This window comes from Euprymna scolopes, chromosome 20 (assembly GCF_053919585.1).
Source record: "Euprymna scolopes isolate OS-2025 chromosome 20, ASM5391958v1, whole genome shotgun sequence".
NCBI classification, from domain to species: domain Eukaryota; kingdom Metazoa; phylum Mollusca; class Cephalopoda; order Sepiida; family Sepiolidae; genus Euprymna; species Euprymna scolopes.
In genome coordinates, this window is record NC_136501.1 from 29159386 (window position 1) to 29178107 (window position 18722).

The window sequence follows — 18722 nt, forward strand, 5'->3', positions numbered from 1 at the left end:
CTTGAGGAACGGTATTTGTTAAAAGCACCGACGTAAAATAGGCGAATGCCCAATTGAATAACCTTACAAAACTTTGGGATCCCCTGATCCGTCGTTCACCGCCGCATACCCGACTTAGGTTACCAAAAGCTCTGGGAGGAATAAGACGAATAGATTTGAGTACATTGCAGGCCCGATTTAACGGTTTGGAGAATACAAAATCTATGGATAGACATCATAAGGTAGTAATTACATGAGCGGGAGTGAGCACGCTAGTAATGATAATGTGTTGTTGTTGGCGATTGTATGGTGTATGAAAAGAACAGATGAGGGGAGGAAACGGCGCGATAAGTATCTCGAGGCTGATTGCACAAATGGCAAGGGAGACCCTGGTTTGAACCCGTCTGTGATTCTAGGAAATGTGATTGCTGGTGCTGACGAAATTGATGTGCATCCCGACAATTTCCCTGATGCTGAAATACAGAGGAACTGAAGACGACTATTCTTTCCTTTTCTTTTCTTTTCTCTCTGTTTTATCAAAATTCTTAGAGGACGCTGAGCTAAGAATCGTCGAAAGAAATTCAACTAGCTGCTTACAAGACCTGAACTGTGAATTATGAAGTGAAGTTTCAACTACGGCTGCTAAAGGTGAGAACGGTTCCCTAGCTTAATAAAAAGCGGGTCTTTTAGTACCCTGATTAGGGCTGTATACCCTCTGATTAAGAGATTGTGCTATTAATAACAAAGTGAAAAATAGAAAATCTTGCAAATTTTGACTGTAACTCTGTGAAAAACAAATTATGAACTATGATTGAATTTCTGAAAAAATGGTAAAAGGGGAATAACTCTTATAAAACCCTTCAAAAAATTGATGAGATTTATAAATAGAGGTTTCATTTTTATTGTAAAATGTGAAAACAAGGAACAAACAAAACTTGCATGTGAAAATAAAAAGAGACTTAATTACCTGATGACGTCGTGGACTTTTACATTTTATTATTCTTATGAACGTTTTATTTCTTAACCCAATGAACTGACTTTCTTATGAACGTTTGTATGGAAAAAGGGGTGACCCCTGATTGAATGGTGGTAATTAGATTGTGTATATGTTATCTTTTCTTGGCAGGTAAACTAACAATGGAGAGAGGGAGGCGTGAAAAAATTCTGATGGCGAGCTGTGGAAAGGGCGGTATTGAGAGTTAGACTCCATTGATTCTATCAAATCAATGAAGTCTAATAGGGGCGAAGGTAACGTGATCCACTTGAGGGAGCGAGTTGCTCCCCATTGGGGCGGTTGAGACCCGTGGTACTTGCGAAAGACCGGGTAAATATGCTAAAATTGTTTCAATTAACCCCGGAAGACAGCAGATATATAAAAAGACTTTAATTAAAAGACATATATATATATATATATATATATATATATATTTGTTTTATTGTCAAAATCAGATATATATTTTGTTCTATTGTCAAAGCCAGAGATAGATACATATATTTGAAATATAGAATTCTACATCGAGGCGTTCAGAATTTAATGTGATAGCCTCTCGGAGAACTGGACATCACGAGCCACAGTCCGAAGACGATCAGGGGTCAGTTGTTTGACCTCACCACGAGAGGCGTGTCACACTGACATGATTCTGAGATTAAGATGACAAAACATCTTTATCAGTTAGGGATTATATAGCTTTACGCTTTTATAATTCGAAGATATTATTAAACGACATCGCTATAAAAAAAAAAGTTGCCAATTCCACGTAGAATCTGTGGTTCAACATTTTTTTTTGTTTAGTTATTTTTTTTATAAGAGGTGCTCGAATTAAGTTTCACTCTATACACTATTACTTGTGAAACATATACGACAAACACTCGCCTAGCTACAACCACTTTGAGTACCCCCCTTTTATATTCGGTTGTGCCTTAAACTAAAAGAATATTATGTGTGCAATATTTTCTGTTCGTCCGTAGAAATAACGCTGGATTTTTCCACAATATTATATTATTGCTGTTTTCAAGTCGAACGTAAACAATTTTTTTTAACCGTCTTATTAAATAATTTATATCTACCGATTGTCCACAAATACCAATCGTCACACTAATTAGACGTTATCTTTGAGTGGCTGCGAGAAGCGATCAATCTATAAATCTATAAAAGTGAAAGTGTCTGCCTGTCTGTCTGTCTGTCTGTCTGTGTGTGTGTCTGTGTGTGTGTACATTTCCCTACGCATTAACTCTGTCAATTTTAAGTCTACAGACTCCAAATTTGATATACAGAGTACTGAGATGTGGTAAAAATCTATGTGATCGGTTTTTGGCCAGAAATTTGGTGATTAAGGGGTCAACGTTAAACGATTTGACCTTTGAGAACTCTGCCAAACTCCTCCGACAATTTTCGATCTAAACACTTGAAATTTTAGATATATGGTCCTTGGACATGGATCTAACTTAATAACTAGATTTCAGCCCAAAACAATAAATTTTAAGGGGTCATAATAAGGGTATTTTTTAAAAAAAATTGACCGCTTTCTTTTTTTTTTGCTCACCATATACCTCCAAATACCCGAGCAACGCCGGGCACCCATGCTAGTTTATAATAAAGCAAAGTTAAAAACAAACAACCATAATCATGGCAACATAATTTTCAAATAAAATGAACCTTCTATAGATTCACACTGAATTCGTTGGCTGCCATTTGCTTATAATGTCACCGTTATATTTAAGAGATGATCAAAGATACTGATAGCTCCATCATCGAAGAAACGGTAGAATTAAGATCTGAGTACGTAGAAAGCCGAAAGAATGATTTAAATTAATTGTTTGTTAAAAATAGACGGCCTCGCTTCTTCTATCCTAATTGATAATTTTGCCAGCATAGAAGTTTAGAAAATTTACGGCGTCGTAAATACAACCTATTATTTGATGTATTTTTAATCAAAAGTAAACATAATTATATGAATTAACAATGGATTCAAAATGTCATGATCGCATGAGCCTGGATTGTCTTAATTCTGTTAACGAATTATACTTGTGTTTAGCTTCAGTTTTAAAGTTGATTGGTTGGTTTTGTTTTACGGCATATAAAGCCGTTTCAGGTTATTTAATGCCGAATCCAGTGATTTTGAAGAACAGTTTTTTTTTTTAAATAGATTATATTTGTTTTTTAAAGTCGGTTCCTATTTAACCCATAGTTGGAACCGTAACAGGTAATACCAATCCGAGTCAGAGTGGGCCTGGGAGCCATGGTAATTAAAGGGTGGCTCCACACTCCCCAAATCCCGCAAGTTACGGCCTTGCCATCGGATATAGTTTAAGGTCATAACCAGGACCGTTTTTATAGTTGAGTGACATGCACAAACGTAATAGTGGTCGGCAAGCTCAGCGGTTTTGTATTCTTAGAACAAACATATTTAACTGCAATGTATAGATTTGTACATTGATGCTTCAACAACACTTTGCCTAGGCTAGCTTAAGAACTTAAGCCATTCCTGACTTAATTGGTTTTAGTTTCCGGTTTGAAGTTTTAGTTTGACATTTCGTCCGATAATGTATTATTTATAACAATTTTAATAGTGATATTTCTGAAAACAGAAGGACTTTTGTTAAAAAGAAAATAATGCAGTCTATTTTTACTGTGAGGACCGAGAGATGGCAGCCATGCATTAAAAACCGTTTTATAAATGCGAGGCGCTTTTAAGTACAGACCACTAATATTAAATACTAATAGAAATACAAGAAAAACAAACAATGTGTCCTTCTATTCTGTTAGATCGATGAAGGTCCACATTGGATTATTATATAAGCATGGAATAAAACAGAAAAAAGAGTAAGTGTACATTATGTTAATATATTATACAAATGTTTGCTCCTATAGAAATGTAATGCTGGTATATTGTACACACTTGTATTGTTTCAAATATATTTATCCAATGATAGGTGTTTTGGCACATATTTACAAAGAGAAATTTCGAATAACTTTAGGTGTTCATTCGACGTGTTTTTTTGTTCCCTCGGCTAACTCTTTAGGTGTTCGCGTTTGTGTATTTTGCAAAGATATAAAAAATAATCTATTTTGTAGCATAAGTTTGCAAATAAAGAAGTTTAGGATTCTACCTCTTCTATTTTTGACTTGCAAGGGGGAACTATGTAATTTACTTATACCGTATGTCTTACATAAAAAAGTAATGCGGTTTTACTCTATATTTTAGCAAAAAACATATATTTAATAATTGTTTTTATTTCCTCTTGGAATGAACACCGAATTCGAGTGCTTGAATACTCTTTTGGTATATATCAAAGTTGATGGAATTAAATAGAGAAACGGTTTCGACACTTTGATTTTGATGGGGCCAGGTGTTAATTTTTTGTGTACATTGTTTTCTAATTTGCGAATTATAAGAGACATAACGTACCAGAATATAATCAAAATAGAATGAAAAAAGGGGATCCAGTATTGTCTTTCAGGAACTCGTTTTTTTATTTCCATTTATTTAGTTAATTAATCCTCATAGCCCTTGAGTGATTTGTCGCTCACAAAGTGGAACATTGCGTAAATCCTGATCAATTTTCTTTTTAGTAAGTTCGAAGTAAAGACATGTAATCTCACAATACCAAGCTGCTAATGATTTGGGTTCTCTAAAAATGTCCATTTGTTTTAAGATTTTGATTTATACCATTGTTTTAATTGCTAATCTACTCATAATATTAACCTTTATCTTGATTATAAGATAACCTTAATAAAAAGCACCTCACAAATACAGAAAGTTGTAGTACGTATTATTAAATTCAATTATTCTATATAGCAAGTTTAGATTTTGGATTTTAAAATAGAATTACTGATAACATTTAGATGCGTTTATGTTTCAACATTTCCAGTGATAAAACGCATTGTTCACCCTAAAAATTCATAGACGGACTCACGAATCGCAGGCTTAACAAAAATCCTAGGAAGCATGTTTCAATGTATTTCACATTGAAACCTTAAAACATGGATGAATATGCTTTTCCATACTTAAGTTTTACATATTGGACGACGGCATACAATTGCAAATGAAATTTTGTGTGACAGACTGATAGAAATGCAATTTTATTCTTAAGCACCATGGACCGAAAATGCTATTTAAAAATTCATATGTGGCAGCTAGATGAACATACTATATAAATCTAAATAGTGCCAGACTTAAAAATGCTATTTTAAAATGGATGTGCATCGGTCACACATACATCTTAAAACTGGATAGTGACAGACGGATAAAAATGATATTTCTAACGTAAGTGTGACATGCTATTAAACACGCTAGTTGAAATTTTGCGACAACAAAGAAAATACAATAGCAGTTCATAGTTTAACATTACAAAACTAAAATACTATTTAAAATTAAGTATGATAACCGGATGAAAATGTTATTTAAAACTTAGTGTAACGAACATGTCGGATTCTTAGTTGCTACTTCGGAATAACATCAAAAATTGATTAATGTATATGTAAAACTTTATGTAATAAGCTGATTGAAATGTTATTTTAAACTTAAGCCGGGCATACAGATCAATATTATTATTTCATACTTACTTTCAACTTATTAAAAACTATTCCAAACTTAACAATGGCAAAGGAGCGACGGTGCGGCATGGGCATTCTTTTCCATAGTAATTTTCGACATAAGTAATAAAAAAAACAAAATACACAAATATATTTTGCACATTGCGTTAACACTTCGCTAACATTTTACGGCAACATCGTCCGTCGTCACAAATAAGCGTAACGGCCATTCATAGATCTCCTACCGTCTTGCACTCGACGGTTACCACAGTTATGACTGTTGCGTCTCGGAATTGTTGATAGATAGAGAGCGACGAACGAGGATGAAAGAGAAATCATGCTTCTGCTACCAACACAGGCAAGGTTTAAGCGCTGCTATGACAGCTGCACTTACGCCGGAGTTTGTTTTGTGCGGAATATTCCTTTGCGGAGTTTCTCGAGTCATTGCCAACGCGGCGGCTCCTGCTGATGTTGCCGGTGCAACTACGGCTGCTGCTGCTGCTGTTGCTGCTTCTGCCATGGCTAATCAGTATTTTGTCTGTTACTTGTAAAGATCGGACCGGCAGAAGCAGAATATAACAAAAAGAAAAAACAAACAAAAAACAAACAACCAAAAAAAAAAAAAAAAAAACCCGCAAACTCAACAGAAGTTTAAGGTAAATAATTGACACCAGGTAGATTTTGCAGAGAGTTTCTTATGGGTGTATATAGGAAACACTTTTAATTTATATAGAATTCCGTAGGGTATAAGTTTTGTTAATATCAGCGTCTAAATAACTGAGTCTAGTTTACCTCCCCTGATCCTTCTACCTTACATCATTTCTGTCTTTCTCTACCTATCTTACTTTACTTTTCACTCCCTTTATATATATATATATATATATATATATATTTAGAGAGATAGAGAGAGACAGATAGATGAATAGATAGATAGATAGATATATAGATATTATATTTATATTTATATTTAACAATGGATATGGAATCAAGTAATATTAAACGAATAAGGTAATTAAATTGTTTCCGATAGATGATGTGTTAATTCATTGAATAAAACAAACAGAGTCATATACCATAAAGCATACATAGAAAAAATATATACAGTTACTATTAAATATATACATATATATATATATATATATATGTATATATAGGCAGTTATATATTATACAAACTTTGTTTGCAGTGTGTTAAAACTGACATCGACTTTGCGCAAAAATACTACAGTATAAAGAAGAAAAAACACGAAAAATACAGAAAACTCATAAAGAAATCGGGATGTTACACGTTGGTAGATAATACGTTGATAAAAATACAAAGAAGAACGACAGTAAAAAAAAGTCTGAACAATCAGGACGAAAACTCCGTTTCATATTTGCTTATAAGTTCTTATTTAACCCAAAATCCAAACAGAAGCGAACATACATTTTACCGAAGATTGTTATCACATTACAAGATCTGACAGGAAATTCTTTACGAATGAACGATTCCGCTGGATTATGATGTCGGTAAGTTGACAAACTATTGACTTTTGTTTTTAATTATGCATGCTATTTCCCAAATCACAATAAAAAAAGTTCAGAATATTATTTTGTTATGATGTCAAATATTGAAACTGATGGACACACGCCCCTGATTTTATGAATCAGATTTTATTTAAATAGCAACTTAGAAAACACCCATATTACACACACACACACACACACACACATATATATACATATATATAAATATATATATATATATATATATGTGTGTGTGTGTGCGTGTGTGTGTGGGTGTGTGTGGGTGTGTGGGTGTTACATGCACTACACCTTTAAGCATGATGTACGTGAGAGGTGAACGGATTCATTACATTATAAAAACTATGTAAGTTTTTAAACATACATATAAGCATAAACATACGGACGCACAAATACACGCGCGCACACACAAACGTTTATGTTTAGGTCTCTCAATATTGTTTAAAAACGTGGATAGTTTTTATAGTATGATAAGTCGTATTCAAGTCTCATGTCCTTAATACTTAAACGCGTATATCAGGTAATATATATATATATATATATATATATGTATATATATATATATATATATATGTATATATATGTGTATGTGCGGGTGTGTTAATCATGCTCTATTTTAATATATAGTGCAGTTAAATTACAATTAGATCTATATTATATAGTCATAATCTTTTTATACAAACATTGTTGGCTACATATATGCACACATATTTCCGTTATCATAACTTCCAAAATGCAGTGTCACCATAGTATATTTGCATTGGAAACTAATAATACCATATTTATACCGATTTGCAGTTTATGATACTTGCGTGAATAAACAATATAATACAATAATAAATCTCTAGTTGTAATTGAGTACTATATATCCATATAAATAATATATATATATACATGTATATAGTTCTACGTAAATGAACAGACGAGATATAAAAATGTACGTATATATATATATATATATATATATATATATATATATATATATATATACATTTTTATGCATGGATCATTATGTTTATAAATAAATATGTAGACAGCTTGGTCTGTGTCTATGTGTGTAGAATAGATGTTGGTTGTTTGGTTGTTTTTGTTTTACTACATATCAACCCTTTTCAGGTTATTTAATGCCGAATCTAGTTATTTTGAAGAATGTTTTTTTAATAGAATATATTTTTGTTTTTGCAAGTCGGTTTATATTTAACTCATAGTTCGGACCCAAGCAGACACTACCACTCCGGGTTGGAGTGGACCTGCGAACAATAGCAATTAAAGGTTGGCTCCACACCCCCCAAAACCGCAAACTGGGGCCTCACCATTGGCTTTAGTTTAAGGCTATATCCAGGACAGTGTAGAATAGGGGAACGAATATAAAAAAAAACAATATAGTAAAATTAACCGCTTTTGTTTAATATACAATTCTAGTACTTTCTTTATACCGTTTTATGTTATGCAAACTTTTTCAACATATATATAATATATATATATATATATATATATATAGAGAGAGAGAGAGAGAGAGAGAGAGAGATAGAGAGAGAGACAAAGAGAGAGATGCACGTGTGTATGTGTGATATGTAATCGTTTGGGTACATGTTTGTGGTGTGCAGGTTTTCAAAGATAGTTTTAGTTTACATGTGACAGTGTTATATAAACCCTCTTTGCGCTGACAATATCACTATCGATTAATTAACTGCTTAACGTAACATTTCACTTAATGGTTACCATGTCTATCGATCAACGGCGTATTGTCTCGGCTACAATCAGTATGCAAATGATGATAATAAAGATTGAAGTAGAGAAAAAGTTCATTAACTATTATCTCTAAATAGCCAATCTCAAATCAGATACACACGCATTTTTTAAAATGTGATTTTTTTTGTTTTGCTCTCGAGTTGACATCTTTTATACAAAACAATCGTGATAAATACCCGAGAGACACATATTACTTGTGTCTCACGTGAGAAAGTAACACACTTGGTCGGATGTAATGTTGGGTTTGTCCAGCATAGAAAATCTTGCAATTTGGATGCGGATAAAAATAAAACCGTCCCAGTCGACAAGAAATTATCCTCTTCAACCATTGACAACATAATTTTTTTAGTGATATAAGCAATGTATCTGTTGAATGATTTTGACACTGTTTTTTTTTTTTAACAAATGATTAATGGATCGATACACTTGCAGATTCTGTTTTCGTCAAAATATAGCATGCGCATTCGGAAATCTCGAAAGTTTTAAGAATTTAAATTGATTGAAACTATTTTTATTTATTGTTTTATTGATTTAAACTAATTTTAGTTTTTCATTTATGATCAGGTTAAATGCGCGTATGTATTTAAAACACATACGTAGACACACACACTCACACGCGCATATATACGTGTGTGTGGATGCGTGTATAGGTGTGTGTGAATGAGGGTGTATATGTGTCGGATTTACATACATATATTTTTACCTGTATATAGTTTTCTACACACACACACACACACACACATATATATATATATATATATATATATATACATGTATGTATATATTTATTTATATATATATATATATATATATATATATATATATATATATATATATATAAATGTGTGTGTGTGTTTATGGTGTTGCTTTTTGACAAATTGTAAATACTTTTTATTGGATATCAAATCATTGACATTCCAGAGAATATGAATAAAATATTAATATTAATATTAAAATTTTTAAGGAGGGATTGAAATATCAGTGTGTAAACACTATCAGCCGATAAGGCTCAATTTTTTCCGAAAATCATCTGCCAGAATTAGTGACAAGTTGGATAAACATCAACCACATTCCTTTATTATTTCTACTGTATACGCCCAAAAGAAAGTTCGCATTGTTATTTTTCTAAAACCGCAAATTTAATCTAAATTGAATGTACCTGTTTAAACAATCTATTTCTCATTTAATTATCTTTTTATTCCTCATTAATTTTACCTGTTGATATTTGACCTTTACTCTTAGTATTCTAGGGTTTACGCCAATTTAAAAAGTTAACTTCAAATCGAGAAGGCAAAAAGAAACTCCGTACTCTGGAAAATTGTTAGCTGTATATTTTTAGACCACTAATTCAACACAAATACAACAAGAACACAATAAACTAGTTAATATTTAGTAGCATACCCCTTCTTCAATTTGACAGCCTGACATCTTTTTAGCATTACTTTAATTAGTCTCCGGTGATGAATCATCCCACGTCTCTTTTATTTTTATCCTACGTTCTTCCAGATTTGAAATGTTATCATTGCGTAGCTGTTGTTTTATGTGATGCAAGACGTTCTCGATAGGATTGAGGTCTGGAGATCCTGAAGGCTAATCAAAACTCCGAATATCATACTCTCCAAGGAACCTCTTTTCATTGCAAGCTGTGTGAATGGGAGCATTATGCTACATGAAGATGGGGCCATGATCCAAATTTGAGCCAAAGTAGGCTAGAAAATACTCAGTCAACACATTAATGTACTTGGTCGATTTAAACTGAACTATATGCCATGGACTATTGGCACTAATAACGCCCCACACCAAAACTGAACCTACACAATCTTGCAGCGTTAAAACTGTGCACTTCGGATTAAATTTTCCGTCTTTCCTTCAATGGACATACTGCCTACCATCACTACCTAGCAGACTTAACTTTCTTTCGTCGCTAAAATCACTTTCGGCCAATTTTAAGGGCCATGATCGTCATTGAATCTGACAAATCCGGACAGCGCTTTCTGTTCAGAAATCATTGGCTTGCGTGTTGAAACATATTCTCGAAGGTTAAATTCTCTTCAATCTGTTCTTGACATTAGAAAGAGAGCATTTTTACCATGCTTACACTATGGTTGGATTTGGGGAGCACTCAAATCTGTTTATGAGGCTAATGATCTTGATAACATTATCTTCCTTGTAAGAAGTAACGCTCGCACGACAGACGTTTGGACATCACGAACACTGCCGGTGTTGTGGTGCTTTTGCACGGGCATTCGTGCCGTTTTGACATGATATTTCAATATTCGACCGATTTCCCGAGTAGACAAAACAGAAAGGTGGAGATTATGTCCGCCTGACAGTCACTAAGATAAAGTTAATGCATATGGACTAAATGTCATAAAACCTGGAACAACAATAACGATTAGAGATGCTTAGTTGGCTAAAAGTCGAATATTTTAAGCATGTTTAAGCCCATTTGTTGCGGCGAGGTTTCTTTTTTGCCTTCTTGATTTTAAGTTTATTTTTTTAAATTAACGTGAACACTAAGCTACTTCAATTAAAAGTCAAATAGGAACGGGTAATATTATAAGGGATTAAACGGCGAATCAAATGAGGTATAGGTTGTTTAAACAGTTACAATAAATTTAGCTTAAATTTGCGATTTTTTAAAATAATGACAAGTTTGGACTTTTTTAGCAACACTTTGCACACACGCACGCATATGTATATGCACATAATTGTACGCATATGTATAAGTCTACATAAATATATATATATGCATATATATATATACATATATATATGTATACATAACTTCGTTTGTTCTAATTTTATCTCTCCATATATATATATATATATATATATATATATCAATCCATCTCTCTCTCTCTCTCTCTCTCTCTCTCTCTCTCTCTCTATATATATATATATATATATATATATATATATATATATATATATATATAGGTGTGTGGGTGGGTGTGTGTTTGCATATGTGTGTGTATTTTAAAGATCTATTTTGTGTCTACAGATCGCTGGCAGAAGGTATCCTTGATAGTCGTAAAATACACTAAAATATACTTTAATTCATGCATAGTTCATATTTAATGCTACAGAAGCATCTCTCTATTGAATATTATATTTTACCTTATTTGCAATACTGGTTTTAAAAGCAAACACATTTTAAAAATTACTTGTATGCCCTCACCTAGAATCTAAACAAAACATTAACCACTTCAGTCGCGTTCTCTACCTTGTATGCTCATCTGACAGATAGATGAGAAAGTTTCCAAATTACATATGATAAGTTCTTCCCAAGCGCAAACCAATTCAAATACATCGTCAAGTAATTATGGACATTTTGCATTTAAACACGCAGACCTCTGAGCGTTATTCATACATTTAAACCAAAAATTATCTTCATCATAAACCATTTTTAGTTTATCGGTTAATATTTAAACAAAGACAGACAGTCATACGCACATATATCGACGTTTTTATTTATATCGATCATTTGCTTAATGAAATAAGCAATGTATCTGTTAAATGATTCGTGCCACTGTTTTTCTTTTTAACGAATGATTAATGGATTGATACACTTACAGATTCTGTGTTTCGTCAAAATATAACATATGCATTAGGAAATCTTGAAAGTTTGAAGTATTTTTACTGATTCACTCTTCTGAGATTTGACTATTTTAAAACAAATATAAACACCTTACATAGTCCACCTCATAGTAAACTAGTATTTATGGTAAAACCTTTTAATACTTAGCTGCTAGAACAATATTATTGTTAGGCTTTGGTACCACACACACACACAACACACACACACACGCACACATATGTATATATATAATTATATATATAATTATATATATATGTGTGTGTGTACTTCTGTTGAAATATAATTTCTTCAATAATATTTCACTTTTTATACTAATTTTCAATATATGCAGCTCATTCTTATTACAAAACATATAATAAATAAATGACAAAAGTTTATATTCCGAAGTCTATGATGTTGACAATCTTACAATTTATTCCTTTAATTACGTTGCCATTCACATTCGTCACTCGACAGAAGTAATAGCTACTATCGATCTATTTAAAAATTTATGATTACAAAATCCGAAAATTGGAAGAGAAGTCGCAATTAACTTTCGTTTTATCTTTTAATACGCCATTTTATTTCTTCTGACAAGCTACATGAAGAATAGATTCATTGATTAATGCATTAGTTAAGTGAATGGTTTTGAGCTAAAATAATTTGCAAATATACCCGGTGTAGCAAGTGCTAAAAGTATACTAAAAATTTACTTGAAAACGGGTAAAATCTTTAAAATATACCATGGTATTATGCAGGAGAGAGTGGATAAATGTCTTGCATCCGGTGAGATGTTTCATTCACGGCTAAAACAAAATGAAAAGTGTATATATATATATATATATATATATATATATATATATATATATATATATATATATATATATATGCGTGTATCATATTCCTGACGTTTATACGTTGAATCAATTAAATAATTGTGACGTTTTAATTTATTTTATTTTATTTAATATTTTATCGTAACGCGCAAGAATTATATATGTGCAAACACTGCATAAATGTATATATATATATATATATATATATGTATATATATGTGTGTGTGTGTGTCAAGATACGCATACACAGAAACATATATATATATATATATATTTATATATATGTATATTATGTAAAAGGGCATTTGTGTGATTGTGAGTATGCTAGAAAACGATTGGACGCGTTTTTTATGAAATTTTACACGAAGGTAATTGAAGTTCCTGACAGTGTCCTTAGATACTTTTTGTGTTGATTTTTTTTCGATTAATATCGATAATCGATAATTGAAATACTCCGATGTACAGAGGAACATATGATTTTGACCAAAGTTAATATCTGACACAGCCTTACAATAAAGAGCATTTGAGAAGTTGTTTTTAACACACCGAATCCGAAATGTCCAACATAGAAAATCAACAATAAGTTCTTTAATATACCAGAGTTGCGTTCGAAATTAATGTTTCTTTTTAACGAACAATTACACAATGATATGTGACTTTTTCATTTTAAACTTAAATTCAAGCCATTATCACTGCACAATCAGTAACACTATGCATATAACATCGAGAGTAGATTCTTTGATATGACAGGGTCGCGTTTGGAAATGAATTTTCATATTTAGAGCACAATTGATGCATTGCACTTGGCATTTGCATTTAAAAAATAATACAAGCTATTATACATAAAATAATGTAGACAGCAAAAATTTATGAACTTAGTCACTGGGAGAGGCATCTGAAGGTTTCTCATTGTGCATCGCGATAGATCAATAATTGGAGCAGGTAATTAATTGATTTGATTGAAAAATGGTCGATTTCTTTGATAGTGATGACAAAAGAAATATGGGACTGTTATACGTTTGTTGATCTTCATTCAATCCCGATTAACGTCGGGTCATTCTACTAGTATATACATATATATAAACCCAATATGTAATTTAATTACTTGTTGCGGTGATAACACATTAGCGAATACCATGATGTCATCATTTAGATAGCTTTTTAATGCAATACTATATCTATACATATTTTTCTTTAAAGACCCAACCTTAATAGGATAGAGACACTATTATTTACTCATTTTCAAGAAAAATCATTTTTTTCTTAATATAACATTGTGTACATTTCTTTCAGACCCAGCGGTGGTATATAATATCATTTTTCATCAAATTAAATCTGCCTGCATCAGCTTGTTAGAAAAAAAAAGCAATACTTCAGAAATATTTTCAACAACTTTTCAGGTCACAGATAGAACCTGTTCCAGTTAATAAAATTGGCACTCATTTTTTGTAAGAGACTGGAAACTCTGGGAATATTGTTTGTTTTAACGCACTGATGTAATCCCAGCTTTTTCAAGTTATAATTTGATGAACAAGTATATACCATCATCCGCCAAGACTAGGGGCTGAAACAGTAGTATATTCTAACCAATGAAATAAAAAAAAATTTCTGAAAATAGGTAAATCATGGTGTATCTACCCTTATTAACGTGGTATCTTGTAAGAAAAATACGCACGCAAACACACAATTTTAATTTTATTTTAATTTACACACACACATACACACATATATATATTCATATATATATATTCATATATATATATATATATATATATATATATATATATAAAGCTGAATGTCTGTGTGTCTGTGTCTGGTCACGAATAGGCTCTTATATGGTTGACTATTTTAAAAAACTGATTACATATAACGTTAGAAGATGTATTGAGGCACGGGAATGGGTAGGTTTTATCTGGCAGAACGATGGTTCATTAAAATTGTGGGGTCTGCGTTCGCGCCTTATCCACAAAGTATGGAAATAAAAATTTAAAAAATGTTAAAAACGTTTACAGGTGGTTTTGATATAGATGTGCATAATAATACTTTGATAAGTATGTTTTAACTTAAATAGGGATGGTATAATAAAATTGTGGGGTCTACGTTCACGCCTGGCCTCCATAGAATGTAAATAGGCACAAACTTTAATAAAAACTGTTCATATCTATCTGCGTAAGAATATTTTGATTGCTATGTTTCAGTTTGAAGAAATATGGTATAATAAAATTATGGGGTGTTCGTTCGCGCCTGACCTCCATAGAATGGAAATATGTCACAAAATTTAACAAGTTTTTTTTAATATAGATCCACAGAATATTGTGATAAGTGTTTTAGTGTGAACATGTATAGTATAATAAATTATGTTGTTTATCGATTTTATTTTTACTTTAATCATATTTTGCTTTGGTTTGGATACGCCCAAATTCGAAGTTATCTTTTTACAACCCTTCCGTTTCATAACCTATCATACTTTCTTAAGTCAGAGTCCATTTGCTGTGGGCTGTTGTTGAACCTAGTCAACGACGGGTAGTTTTGCTAGTATATATATATATATATATATATATATATATATATATATATATATATATATATATAGGGGTTCGATCGAAATTCTGTCAAAATTCCCAAGTTCGACAGAAACATTCCCGTGTTCGAGAAGATGCACCTGAAGAAGGTCGGAGTTTAAAACGACCGAAACGCTGTGAAAATCACACTCATATTGAGAACAGAATTCCGATGAAATCAACTAATACGAACAACCTATAAGGGTTTTCTTGGGTTTAAGCAATTACCAAAATGAACAGGGAGAAAAGTCTGGACTATAGGAAGGGTAAGGCAATGTCTTCATGACCATTTTGGTGACAAGGAGAAATTTATCGGCTGGGCATTTGTGAAAATTTTTGCATCTTCAGTTCATTGCGAATATTTGTTTACAGTTTCCACATTGACATCACAAAGTGTACTTATGATCTCTATAGCCATACGGCGATCCTAATCTATGAAATTCTTTACTTGGGCGATCAACATTGGCGTTCTGACGTCCTTACTTCTCTCACACCTCTCAGACAAGTTCTGCCTTTCTTGAATCACTTATGCCACTGAAGCATCCCATACTTTTCTGTGGCATTTTTTTTCAAGTTTAAACCTTAATTTTATTGCATATCCGTCGTCTAAAGTGTCTTCATGTCCAAGTGCATATTGAAATTGTAAAGTTGTGGGAATCAGTCTTAAGCTTGGTATACTCTAATTCCTGCGGTAGCTGTTAATCTGAACCCGAAATCATAAAAAGTGGTCTGTCATCTCATAAGATGAATAACAATAACTTACTGAATGTGCAATGTCTACGACATTTTTTTTTTAAATCGTTGTACAAAAAAAGTCAGGAAACTGTAGGCACCTTGTATGTATGTATGTATGTATATATATATAAGAAATATTTTTTCGTTTAAATAGTTTCGTTTAACCATTAGTCTCTCGCTCCTTGACAGGGTTCAAAAGAGAGTTGCAAATCTGATAGGCCCTAAACTGGCATCTAAGCTTCAGCCTCTGTCCCATCGACGAAACGTTGCATCCCTCTGCCTGTTCTACAAGTATTTTAATGGTGAATGCTCTGATGAACTGCAAGCTCCTGTGCCCCCACGACGTGAACACCCTCGACAGACCCGACAAGCTGCTAAATCCCACCCCCACACTGTAGAAATCCCTAGATGTAAATAATATTACCACTCCGGTAGTTTCTTCCCCAGAACCGCTAGACTTTGGAATTCCATTCCAGGTCACTGCTTCCCCAACTGTATTGACATGCAGAAGTTCAAGTGCAACGTGAATCAACATCTTGCTGCCTAAATCCCTACATAGTACCCCAGTAGTTGTCTCCCCTGATAGTAGCCCCTACACCAAAGTGGCAATGTGCCTTGTTTGGGGTGAAAATGTAATTTAAAAAAATAATTATTTGTGTAAAGCATATGAGGTATAATCGAGTAATAATATCACCGTTGTACTCTCAAACTTACATTCAACACATACCTGTAAATACTAATTCAAGTGAATGATATATACACGAATTTTCAACTCATTCATATTTTAAATGTTATAATGAGCATAAAAAATACAAAAAAAGTAAATACCCTGACACAGGTTTATATTCATAGCATTGATTAACGCACATTCCAAAACGTCTCCGTTTAGTCTCGAAAGACAATAGATATCTCCTGCGCGTGAAATTGTAAGGTAAGCGTTGCGCAATCTCGAATCACACAATCTCATGAATATGCACTGCTTGAGCTCAGTGGCAAGGAGGAGATATTGACGAGTGGAAACAATGAAAAAAATAAGCAAGAGGCACATAGATCACCTGATATCCCCAAATGTTCACCCATTTTTATATTGACTAAACTCAACGTAGCTTAGGTCGGTGAGTAACGTATATTAAACAATGTTAAAATTGATAATTACATGAAAACGGTGTATCAGTGCTCTGAAAAGCACTTGTACTTTAAATGCAAGTAAGGAGATAAAACACATATAGATAAATATATAATATATAATAACTAGTGCAAATCTATATAAATATAAAAGTAGATTTATGTACGTGTGTCTGCCTGGATGTAAATATTTAACCACTAAACCTTCAAACTACTGGATGCATAATACTGAAATTTACAGGAAATTATAATCAGACAACTATGATGATTAACAACGAGCAGAGATAGATGAATAACGACTACAGAAGTCGTCAAGTTGTAATAGCAAATGGCCGTTTAAACTTGTCGATATTTCCTTTGGTTTCAAAGTCGTAAATTATTCATAGCTAAAAGAATTCAATTTTATAACTTTAATATATAATTCTCAGATTAGCTCAAACTGCAGCGAACGCTAAAATAGAAAACAAAGCAGTTCGCTATGTGATTTGGTTTCGATTATAACTGACGGTACTCAAATCTTTGTAAATGTGTACCATATATGTGTATAATAGAGAATCGACACACTAATAATAATAATAATAATGATAATAATTGCGAATTCTGCATGAATAACAATATTTTAAGCATGTTTTACGACCAGTAAGAACGGATTCCACCCCTACCTCTGCTAGTATATTTTAAGCACACACAGAAATATAAACATTAGTTACTGTAAATATCTATATATTAATATGATAGCGTGTGTGTCATTTATATATTTTCTGTGGCACGCTTAGGAGTCGTTTAATTGTTATGGACTTTTATTTCTTGTAATAAATAATTTTAGCAAGAATTCTTCATAAATGTTAGGTTCGGCTTCAGAATAGACACACACACATACACATACACAGACATACACACATACACATACATACACGCACGCACACGCACACACACACACACACACACATATATATATATATATATATATTATTTCATAAGTTTTGTTTCGGTTTAAATTAAAGCAGAAGAACGCAAGTTATATGGATGAATATTTTTTATTATTTTAATCGCAACTAATTAATATGCAAAATCATTACATCTAAAATGATATAT

The 18722-nt window shown here is 32.4% G+C and overlaps 1 protein-coding gene across 12 annotated transcripts in view; it reads left to right on the forward strand.

The window, feature by feature from the left end:
* Positions 1-5780: 5780 nt before the first annotated feature.
* Positions 5781-18722, forward strand: part of LOC145241378 (G-protein coupled receptor dmsr-1-like) — a 921194-nt gene continuing 908252 nt past the window's right edge. For 3 of the 12 annotated variants that reach the window (XM_080104264.1, XM_080104269.1, XM_080104272.1), the window contains exon 1: positions 5784-7023. The gene's annotated coding sequence lies outside the window, so the exon portion shown is untranslated. Of the gene's footprint in view, positions 7024-18722 lie in introns of all 12 variants that reach the window. The other 9 variants (XM_080104265.1, XM_080104268.1, XM_080104267.1 and 6 more) reach the window with 6 other exon arrangements.